The sequence below is a fragment of the Lissotriton vulgaris genome, chromosome 1_1 (genome assembly GCF_964263255.1).
Source record: "Lissotriton vulgaris chromosome 1_1, aLisVul1.2, whole genome shotgun sequence".
Classification (NCBI taxonomy): Eukaryota; Metazoa; Chordata; class Amphibia; order Caudata; family Salamandridae; genus Lissotriton; species Lissotriton vulgaris.
The window spans coordinates 1246756444-1246768673 of record NC_141685.1 but is presented as its reverse complement, the minus strand read 5'-3'; the positions used below and the strand labels follow the sequence as shown (position 1 = coordinate 1246768673).

The following is a 12230-nucleotide window of genomic DNA, read 5'->3' as shown; positions in this document are numbered from 1 at the left end:
ACAGGATATTAAATTAAAAGAAACAGAGCACATGTGCTGCTTTCAACGGAGACATGGGGCCCTACTTTCTAATAAAACAGCGGCAATTAGGCAGCCGACCTTCTATGAAAAGCATTTTCTGACGTGTTCCTCCCCAAAGGTCTCCTCTCCAATATATAGAAGCAATGTAGCTTTGCCCAAGAATGAAAAAAATACTTACCTGCGGTAACTATGTTTCTGGTGGATACCTTATTTACCTGCAGATACCTCATCTGTAGAACAATCCCCAGGCGTCAGAATGGAAAGTAACAAGGTCGCCGGCAGATGGCGCTGGACACCTCTGCGGCCATAAAGCGCCAGCCCTGGCACATCAACATCAGTTTCCAAGCCTTTGAGGTGAAAGAGCAGGTTGGCATGGAATGCAGTACTAAAATACTGCCACATGATCACGAGGAGCCGAGCGATAACCGAAGGTCACAAGCAAACAGACCACCGATGCAGAGTAAAGCTTCTCCTATGCCACCACGATGGATTACAGAAGAGCCTCGCTGAAGGGGAAAAGGGGTTCCCGAGTCATTGAGGAACGCAGGAGAACCTCACTGAGGATGGTGTTTCAATCGTTTGCAACTAAGTCTAAAACCTCTGCAGCCTTTAACATGATCTTGTGCAACAAAACTACTTCCGGTGTTGGTGGCTCCATGGGAGAAGTCCATAGCCAGCCCAGGTAAAATATTTAAACCATTGGCTGAAGAAAGGCCCTGGAATTTAAGGGGGTCCTGATCCGGGTCACCAGTAGGGTAGTACTCCACAGTGTCAGAATCCAACCCAAATATTTCATGGAGATGTGCTCTATGAACCTCCTCTTCCTGCAAATTCTAGGCCTCCCTGCGGTAAACGGATCTGACACTTGGCATCCTATCTGGAGCCGGAGAAGGTGGCATTGGGGGTGGCGCCCTCCCCAGGATCAGTTGCGGCACAGAGGAGTACTGGATCAAAACAATCTGGTGATGATGCCACCTCAAGAAGTGTGGCGCTGAGGGGCGATTGCTTAAAGGGCATGAAGAGTTTCTATGCGATGGAGCAATCGGGCCCAAAAGTGCACCGGATGGCGCGGAGGCGTTTGCGAAGATAGAATACATCACAGTCAGGGATGCCATCGCATCTGATCAATGAGCCAGGGACTCGGGAAAGGCCGGGGCCAGCATCAAAAGTTCAGAAGATGTAAGTGCCAGCACCGAAGGCTGCAGGAATAGAGGCGTGTCTGGAGTCGGGTCCAGAGGAGGAACAGGGCTGCACAGAGGATCCGTTTGCATAAGGTCGACAAGATCCAGTTCAACAAAGGTCCTGTGGGAGACAGAGTGACAAAGACACTTATTCCTGGAATGCTTCTTCTCCTTTCTCCTAGTTTTCTCTTCTTCTTAGTCGAAGATTAAGATGGAGAGTGGGAATGGTGCTGGGAAAGCGTCCAGCGCCGGTGTTCCTCCTTTGCCTGGGTAATAACCAGTTTGAACTCTTGCTCCTTGATTACCTTGGGATATGTGTGGAGGCGAAAGGAGCAGATCTTATAGTCACTGTCGGAACACAAAACAACATAGATCTACAGGCAGGGGGGAGTTATGGACAAATGTCCCTCACAGTCCTACACAGTTTAAGGACGGACGTCTTGGGAGGAGACCGTGGTACTGCTTTTATTTGAAAATTTGGAGGGGATGCTCCAGATCCACGTTAAAGACGCAGAAAAAACAGACCAGGCCTCGATGCACTGGAGCAAGCACTTTATGGCCTGGGTGGCATCGCCTAACATCAATTCCGGCACAGACTGAATCCAGCACTGTGGTCATCTGGGCATATAAGACACTAAGGGCCAGATGTAGGTAGCCAAATACCGGTCGTTACCGACCGGTATTTGGCTTTTGAGATGTAGGTGGGTCAGAATTTACAGAATCGGTATATTTACCGATTCGGTAAATTTACCACTTCGGTATTTTACCGAATCGGTAAATATACCGATTCTGTAAATCCATATGTAGGTGGCACAGTTTGCAGTGCCACAGGCCCTTAGGATTTCTTATTTTACCACCCAATCCTATTGGGTGGTAAAATACCGAATTCCAGTGTACATGCACATCTGTGCATGTACACCTATGCCATGTGACACACAGACATGCCCTTAGGGCATGTATGTGTGCCACATGGCACACAAGCCTGCATTTGGGGTGCTACAGGGTGTCGAAGTGACACCCCGTTTCCCCTGCCAGGATTCGGTATTTACCGATTCTGTAAATACCGAATCTGTATTTCACATTGAATCCTATGGGCTTCAAGGCCCATAGGAATCAATGGGAACGAATATGCTACTTACCAGTATGCATCTGTTCTTGGCATGTAGGGCTGCTGACATTCATATCTGTGCATAGATCGCCACCTAGTGTTGGGTCCGGATGATTGCACATTGTTGTCCAGGAAGAGTCTTCGAAGTATCACGAGATAGGTGGCTCCTCCCCTGGACTACAGTGCGCAGGGGCATCCTCTCCATCCTCAGATTGTTTTTCGCCATTGTGGCAGAGATGGAGTGCAATACAGTGAGCGATGACCATGCTAGATAGTAATTCTGAATGCTACAGCTGCTACAGGCGCCGGGGAGGAGGGTGGGCGATATGAATGTCAGCAGCCCTACATGCCAAGAACAGATGCATACTGGTAAGTAGCATATTCGGTTCGAGGAATGTGGGCTGCTGAATTCATATCTGTGCATAGATTGCATAGCAGTCCCCCCTGTTAGCGGCGGCTGCCCGTGCCAGCTGCAGCAGTCTGAAAAAGAGTTTTGAGAACAGCCTATCCTACAGCTGCCTGCTGTTTAGAATGCACATCTACGCAGTAGTGTTTGGTAAATGTATGTGTGGTGGACCAAGTGGCTGCCTTACATATCTCTTCTAAAGGAATATTCCCCAGGAAAGCCATGGACGCTCCTAACTTACGTGTGGAGTGTGCTCGTGGTGGAATGGTTAGTGTGCGTTTAGCCTTGGCATAGCAAATCTGTATACATTTAACGATCCACCTGGCTATCCCTGCTTTGGAAATGGTGTTGCCTTTGTGTTGTGGAGAAAAGGCAACGAAAAGCTGTTTTGTTTTTCTGAAATCCTTCGTTCTGTCTATATAGTACATTAGAGCCCTTTTGACATCCAACGTGTGTAGGGATCTCTCTGCGACATTTTCCGGATTGGGAAAGAAAACTGGCAGTTCTATGGTCTGGTTTATGTGGAACTGCGAAATCACTTTAGGCATAAATGTAGGGTTGGTGCGTAATACCACCCTATTTGCATGGACCTGGATGAATGGCTCTTGGATGGTGAGTGCCTGGAGTTCACTAACTCTCCTTAGCGAGGTAATGGCCACTAGGAAAGCAACTTTCCAAGTCAGAAATTGAAGCTCACAAGAGTGTAGAGGTTCAAAAAGGTGGTCCCATGAGCCTGGTGAGGACTACATTCAGGTTCCAGACTGGTGACGGTGGGTGTCTGGGAGGGATCACTCTTAAGTCCCTCCAGAAAAGCTTTAATGGCAGGCACTCTGAATAAGGAGAGGTGCTGCCTGTTCTGAAGATAGGCTGCTATGGCGGATAAATGTATGCGAATGGAACTGTACGCTAGATTACATCTGTATAAATGCAACAAATAACAGATTATGTTCTGAATGGATGCATCCAGTGGGTTAATGTCATTGTTGGCACAATATACGACAAACCTTTTCCATTTAGCCGCATAGCATGCTCTGGTTGTGGGCCGTCTTGCCTCCTTGATGATATTCATACATTCCAGCCGCAAGTTGAGGTAGCCAAATTCTAGGACTTCAGGAGCCAGATCGCCGGGTTGAGCGGTTGCGGATTTGGATGCGGAATGTCTCCATGGTTCTGAGTCAAAAACCTGGGTGTGAGGCGTAGCTGTTAATGCGGCACCATGGATACTTCCAGAAACGTGGTGTACCATGGTTGGCGTGCCCACAGTGGAGCAACCAGGATGAGGTTCATCGAGTGTTGCCGTAGTTTGCGTGCCACCAGCGGTATCAAAGGTGCTGGGGGAAAAGCGTACGCAAATTTGCCTGACCAGTTCATCCATATCGCATTGCCTTGCGACTGTGGGTGTGGGAACCTGCTTGCGAAGCTTTGGCATTTTGAGTTTTCCCTTGTACAGGTCTATATGTGGATGACCCCATTGCTGGAAGTACGGTTGGAGTACTGATGGATGTATCTCCCACTCGTGCATCTGGTGGCTGTGTCCTTGCCCGAGAAGTGTTCTGCCATGAGGAACATGTTCCTCTGAATGGCCCACTTCCACAAGCTTTGAGCCAGGTGAGACAACTGTAAAGAGTGTGTTCCTCCCTGCTTCTGTAAGTAGTACATGGCAGTCATGTTGTCCGTCCGGATCAACACAACTTTGTTGCACAGATGTACTTTGAAAGCTTTCATTGCCATGAAGATTGCCATCAGCTCTAGAAGGTTGATGTGCATCTTCTTCTGCTGTGTCGTCCATAGTCCCTGCACTGTGTAATGGAGAACATGAGCTCCCCATCCCTGGAGAGACGCGTCCGTTGTTAGTATTATCTGTGGTACAGGCTCTTGGAACGGTCGGCCCTTGCAAAGGTTGCGTGGATTCCACCAATGCAGAGAGTTGTATGCCCGACCGCTCACCAACACTAGGTCTTTCAACTGCCCTTGAGCCTGGTTCCACTGACGTGCCAAGCACTCCTGAAGCGGGCGCATATGTAGTCTCGCGTGCGGGACTATGAAGATGCAGGAGGCCATCATGCCTATCAGCTGCATGAACACTCGCGCCTGAAGGGAGCGTGGAGGTCTGAATTTTTGTATCAGCAATTGCATGCTGTTTATCCTCACTGAATTTGGCTGAGCAGTGGCTGCCAGAGTGTCTATTGTCGCACCCAGGTACTGCCGCACGTGGGCGGGTTGAAGATGTGACTTTGGGTAATTCAGTGAGAATCCCAGATCGTGAAGGAGGTGAATGGTGTGGGACATGTGGCTGGCACACAGCTGGGCTGACTTTGCTTGAATAAGCCAGTCGTCCAGATAAGGGTAGACATGTGCTGTCTCCTGAGGTGTGCCGCCACCGTCGCCAGACACTTGGTGAATACTCTGGGCACCGTCTTCACTCCGAAGGGGAGGACTTTGAACTGGTAGTGTTGATCCTGAATGGTGAACCTGAGATACTTTCTGTGGGAGGGGTGTATGGGTATGTGGAAGTACGCATCTTTGAGATCCAGTGTTGCGAAGAAATCTCCCTGACTTAAAAGCGGTAGGACTTGCTGTAAGGTGAGCATGTGAAAATGCTCCGACAGAATGTATTGGTTCAGAGGTCTTAGGTCAAGTATGGGCCTGAGAGACCCGTCCTTTTTTGGAATTAAGAAGTACAGAGAGTACACCCTCGACCCTTGTTCCGCTAGAGGCACAAGCTCTATGGCTCCTTTTTGCAGCATACTGATGACCTCTTGCTGCAATAAGTGTAAGTGCTCTGCGGACATAGGACGGGGTCTTGGAGGTATGTTGGGTGGAGTGGCTGTAAGCTCTAGACAATACCCGTACTGTACAATATATCTTACCCACCTGTCTGTGGTGATTGATTTCCATACAGACAGGAACTGTTGTAGTCTCCCCCCGACAGGTGTTAGATGGTCGGGGGACAGTGACAAGGCGTCACTGTTTGGTATTGGCAGAGGATCTGGAGTTGTTGTTTCCTCTTCCTCTGCCTTTGATGTTATTTCCTCTATATCCACCTCTGGGATTTTTATTGTAGGTGGATTGTGTACCTCCCTTGTTGTACTGCGTTTGTTGGGTGTTTTGGCCCCTTGACGGTCCTCGGTTATTGGATCGACGAAAGGAACCACCCCGAAACTGCTGCGACTGCAGAGCCCCCAAGCATTTTGCAGTTTCCGTGTCCTTTTTTTATTTTTTCTAGGGTGGCATCAACTTCTGGGCCAAACAAGAAGTCAGTGTTAACTGGCTGATTAAGAATGGTGGTCTGTATTTCTGGTTTGAAACCAGATATTCTCAACCAAGCATGTCGCCTTAGCATGACGCTAGTGTAGTGTCAGCTGTGTCTAGTGCACACTTGATGGAAGCGTTGGAGATCAGCTTCCCTTCCTGAACCAACAGCTCTGCTCCTTCCTTGAATTGTTCTGGGAGGTGCTGCAATAAAGTATCGTAGTGGGCCCTATCATTTCTGGCCAGAAGCGCCTGAGTATTAGCAATGCGCCAAATGTTTGCAGCCTGTGCTGCAACTCTTTTGCCAGACGTTTCCAGTATCTTTGATTCCTTATCAGGCGGAGGCGCATCTCCTGTTTGCGAATTTGCCCTCTTTCTGGCATTGGCAACACCCATAGAGTCTGAAGGCAATTGTCCTTTAATATAGGCAGGATCCACGGGTGCCGGCCTATACTTCTTTTCTATCCTTGGGTTAACTACCCGTGCTCTAGTATTTTCTTTAAAAATGTCCTTGGCGTGTTTAAGAACACCCATGAGCATTGGTAGTGTCTTTACACTTTTTTCGGAAGATGAGAATGTGTCCACAAGGAAGTCCACTTCCACAGTATCACTATGAAGTTCAATGTCTTGATTTAACGCAGCTCTTTCAATCAGAGTGTTGAAAGCTGTAGTGTCTTCAGTCGGAGACGTTTTGACATTGTAGACTGTAGTATCAGGGTCATGTTGCGGGTCTCCTGGGTCAGCAGGCTCTGCCCATGTCTGGTTCAGATCATCACGATCAGTGTCCATCACATCGCCATCACCTTGAGTATCATCGTCACCTGCCCCTGCATCTGAGTATGTAGGGGAAAAGGATTGAGGCTCCTGCTCATATGTCTGCAAGTGTTCGACCATCACTGGTGACGCAGGTGATCCCTTTTTTTTTTTTAGAGGAATCCTGAAAGACTCCATGGGCTTTTCAGGGACTATTTTCCTTTTGTAGAGAGACAGTCTTCCTGTTTCCGAGTCAATGAACTGTTTTGGTTCCCGTTCCTCGGTCCCCTTTGCAGGCTTTTGGGTCAATGCAGGCTTCTTTATGATGCCGATGCACTGTTTCGGCTCGAACATCTTCGGCCGCACTGCCGGTGGTAAACCGTATTTTATTGGCGCCGACGTTGCGAGCGCGGCGACCTACCTGGTAGTCGTGGCTTTCTTCGGTCCAGCCGTCGAAGTCTTGCCTTTGATTCTGTGAATCGACTCCATGGTGTGTAGGGCCATGACTTGGGCCTTATGCGCCGCATGCGCCGCGTCGGCATCTGACGTGGAACCGACGTTCGTCTCCGGTCCCGTCACAGATGGAGGATTGGAGCCTTGTCTCGATTCGAGCTGCGTAGCGGCTCCCTTCGGCGCCGACGTCTTCGACTCGACGACCTTCACCTTGGTCTTTGGTGCCCCGCTACTCGAGTCGAGGGCCTTCTGGAAGCTCCCCGCATCGAAGTCCCTCATCTGTTTCGTCGGCCCCGAGGGCTTCGAGGCCTTGGCGCCGACTAGAGCCAGTTGCACTTTCGGTTTCGATTTAGACTGTGCGGCTTCGGTTTAGTTTCGTTTTGCTGAGATCAACCAAAGTTGGTTTCGAAACCGATGACTCAATTAAAATGTTCGAAGCCGGGCCTTTTTGCGGGGCTGTTGAACTGGAAGGTAGATCTTGGGTAAGGCCTTGTGGCGATCCCTCGACCTGAGCCGTATTGATATTATGTCCATCGGCCCCTGTATCGACGGTTGGGCCTAGCTCATCTGAGCTATCTTCCTCGGCCCCAAGGGCCTGAACGTCGACGTCTCCTACCTCGTCGACGACTTCATAAGTCTCCTCTTCTTCCAGATATTCCTCCTCATCGGCCTCAGTCGGATCCATGCGCAGATCTCTGCTCCGATGGGTTATCTTGGTCCGGGATCTCGACGACTTCTTCGTCTTCGGTCCCGAAGATATTATCTGATTCCGGCACAGGCCTCTTCGATTCCAATCGAGCCGCGCGTCGGGTCCGAAGAGTCTTCTTCGATCTAAACCGGGCACAGGCCGTACATTGGTCTTCATTGTGGTCCGGTGACAAGCATTTGTTGCACACAGGGTGGACGTCGTTGTGTGCATATTTGGCGTTACAAAGCGGACACCTTTTGAAAAGGCCTCGACTCTCCATCGTCGATGAAACTCGATGCGAGAGGTGAAGGAAGCCGTCCGATAGTCGATGTCCTGTAGATAAAATGTTATCGATACCGATCGAAACGATACCGACGCTCGCGAAAGCCTTTTGGCTTTGAGAAAAAGTTTCCTAACTTGAGCTAAGATTTGAACATCCAAACCCAATGGCGGAAAAAACCAATCTGAGGATGGAGAGGATGCCCATGCGCACTGTAGTCCAGGGGAGGAGCCACCTATCTCGTGATACTTCGAAGACTCTTCCAGGACAACAATGTGCAATCATCCGGACCCAACACTAGGCGGCGATCTATGCACAGATATGAATTCAGCAGCCCACATGCCTCGAACATACAGATTCGGTATTTACAGAATCGGTAAATACCGACTCTTACAGAATCGGAAATTTTTTACCTACATCTGCCTCCTTCCAATTTACCGACTCTTAAATACAGATTCTGTATGAGTCGGTATTTAAGAGTCGGTAAATCGGAATTACCTACATCTGGCCCCTAGTCAGAAGTAGTGTTCCTCAGGGTTTTATTGGCCTGCCTGATGATTACAGGGGTTTTTCTGGATAGGTGAAAGGCTAGGGTCTTTAAACAAGGTATAGTGGAATGTTCTTTCTTGACAGGGGAGCCAATGTCCGTGTGCTTTAGTGTTTTCTCTCTCTTTAGGCTGGTTTTGTCGTCCCACCAGGTCAGAGAAGGAGAAGTTTATATGTGACCCTCAAGACAAAAACAAACAATCAGTAATGGTGTCTTAACCCACTCTTCAGTCAGTACCGTCACCTTCACCCGGGACATGTGCTATTTGGGCCAGTAAGTGACAAAAAGGATGCAGTGAACCCCTATATTGTCACGAAGGCGCTTAGTGTCCCGACCTCCACCACCGAGTAGTGCGATATTGCATGAAGGGTACTTACCTCAGGCCACAGCCCTCCTGGGTTGTGGCAGTAGGGGACTCACCGCCCACTTCAACCCTGGGTCGGTCAGACCTGCTCCCGGTGCCTCTAGGCGGTAGTGTGTGTTCCCTCTACTGGGACGTCTTCCTGCAGGCTGGTCCGTCCTGTCTTCAGGGTCTCCGGTGTCTCTGCTCCTCTATCCTTTGAGTCGACGTTCTCTTCCTCCTCGACAACCGGGATATTCCCACTTCCTTCCTTTAGACATTCTGGTGCCTCGCCAACTCGACCGCCGACCTACTCTTCCGGATGGCCTGTCGCGGGCACCATCTTTGAAATCCCGCTTGGGCGAGATGCAGGATTACAAGCATCCTGTACCAAAGTCTGGTTGCTTTGAAGTTTTCCAGATCCAGTCTGACACCTGGTGTTTGTTTCTACCTTCTAAAACATACATTAGCAACTATCTTACTGGCCTTTTTCCAACTGATGTACTACTAAAAAAGCATTTATCCGAAAGGAGATTGATTCTCAATCAATCAGTAGATTTGTAAAGCGCTGCTCGTCACCCGTGAAGGTATCCAGGCACTCTAAATATGGTTTCATCAGTCAAAAAATTGATTGCTCTTTGTATTACATGCTGATTCATACAGAAACGGGCTGCAAAACTATGGACTTGCTAGCTCACTTGGGATATAAATGAAAGGGGAGAAAAGTTGTGGCAACCACTGGTAGATTATTTATTGCACAAAGGGATGCTATTAGCATGCCCAAATTCACTAAGGTCATTACTATCAACAGAACCTTACCGTATTTAATCGGATCTCTTTTACGTGATGGCCAATATGTGTTTGAAAATATAACAAGGAGATTTTCACTGTTGATAACTCTTAATGTTGAATTGGCTTGAATGTATGTCAAGGAGGTGGCCCAGACATCCACTCTGGGGGTGGGAAAGAGAAAGGGTAGTGGGAAACTTTTAGGATTTAAGAAAAAGTGGAACTAGATCTGCTTCTAATTTGACACTGTACACTTGATATTTTTGCTGTATAAAGTTTTTTTAACTTAAATAAATAAAATCTCTTGGAACAAAAAGTACAAAAGTGACAAACAAGTAACAGCAATTGTAGTAGTTAAATAGCTGAGCAATACAGGCCAGGACCCATAAAGTACTTATTCTGCTTTTCAGAAGATTAAGACATTTTCCTGCAGATGCCTCGCCTTAAAAAAATCTGCATGTGGGGGGGATGAATTCAGGCTAGATCTGAAGCTTTTACACTAGTACCTTTCACATAATCAGTTGATTAGATTGTATTTGTGCCCCGAGTCAATGTCATCAGTTAAACTGTCGTGAGGGTTCAGGGGTGCCAGCGGACGCTGTTAAGTTAGCATTAGTTTGTGCTCTGCATCAACGACACTACATGCTTTAGCTCCCGTAAACCCTTTTGCTATTACTGCTTCGAATGGGAACTGTCTGCCTTTCACTATTTCTGCTGTGCTCAGAGTTCTCGTCTGCACATCTTGTTCAAGGCCAGAAAAACAACTTCACTGGTTTATCGGCTTTGGTCCGTCCAACACACATAAAGACATAACAACGAACACAGCTGCGCTACTCACTTTGCAGGCTTTTAATATTGCACGTCATGCAAGTTAGACACACTTGGAGAATACCTTTCCTGAGGAAGAGCTGATTATCCAGAGATTTAAATTCCATCATCTAAGACTTGAGGTAGGGGGTTCCACCATCCAAGCTCAGAGGTCTTCCACTTAAATAATAAACATAGCTTGTAGCACGGGGGGGGGGGGTAAAGCGCTGCATCACAGAGCATGTTAGTTAAAATAAACATTTTAAACTATACAGTGTCTCTGGTTACTCGCATTGTGAACAGGTATGTGCGTCTAAGCGAAAGAGTGTCTTGTTCTCACGAATTCTGAGAGCCCCGAGTCGCATGTTCTAGGATATCCAATCATTGGTAGCTCTGCTGTAGTACGGAGAACAAATGCAATACTATAGCTAGCCGGATAAGGGTTCTGGGCCCTGAGGCGTGTTTTTGGTACACCACAATACACTGAAGGCTCAGGTTCCTGTGCATAATTCTGTATATGTGCAGAATCCCTGCAACAGACCTGCTACTTCAAAGAATAAATGCTATAGAAAAGCCAGGAAAAAAAAGTGTGGGGCAATGAGGTATCTACACAAGATCAAATATCCAACAGAAAGAAAATTAACCCAATTAAAGTTTGTGCCAAGATTATCTTTCTTCACATAGCTTCCCTCTAGAAAGACTTCCTAAGAAGTGCATGTACACAGGTGATGGGCCTGAAGGTTGTACCTTGGCAAACAAATTTGGAGGCCGGCTCCTCAAACAGTTCCTACAAAGTTGCACCCACAGAGACAGAAATGCTTAGGATATTTATCAACAAACCCAACTCTCACTCTTCTCGGTGCACAAACGATGAGCTGCCAATCACTAACTGATCCTTGATACTTCAAAGTGGCATAGCGTTTACATATTTCACATTACAGACTGCCTGGAAATAGTTTTATTGAACGGTCTTCGGGAAGGAAGATGCCGTAGAGTCCGCCTGCTCAGATTCCTCCTGCTGACCTTTCCCAACAGCACGGCCCGCTGATGCCTCCCCTCTCCCCCGCAGCTTTGCTTTGATACAAGGAGAAATGAGGACTACGACTTCGGCGTTGAGATCGCTCGGTGACCGTATGCGCACCCTGGTGATGCCTCCCCGCGGCTTTGATTGGATACACGAAGCACACGGAGAAATGCAGACTACGACTTTTAGCTATCGTATACTCACCATGGTGATGTGGTGAAATTTGAACTGCAAATGGAGCCGCCAGACATGGCAGCAGCAGGCAGATACACACGGAGACAAAATCGCTTTGATGTGGAGGCTGTGCTCGGCAGTCGCTCGTAACGGTTTCCAGGTGAGCAGAGTGGTGCAGTGATGTCATGCTGGGCTGCTTGCTTTGTCCACAATTCTGCAGGTACTATCTATTCTGAGAGCTGAGGCACAGGAATAATATCTTCAAGCTAAAGCGGAAAGTCGGAAGATCAAACAAGCACTTTTGGATGTCACCTCTAAGGTCGCCTAATTGTCTTTAAACGTCACAGACTTTCAGGAACGGGTCGCAGCAGTCGAAGAGGTCAACACAATTACTACTAGATTTGCTA

At 48.1% G+C, this 12230-nt stretch overlaps 1 protein-coding gene across 1 annotated transcript in view; it reads right to left on the bottom strand.

Moving 5' to 3' along the window:
* Positions 1 to 12230, bottom strand: part of CDC73 (cell division cycle 73) — a 754132-nt gene that overhangs the window by 635460 nt on the left and 106442 nt on the right. The gene's annotated exons all lie outside the window — the stretch shown is intronic.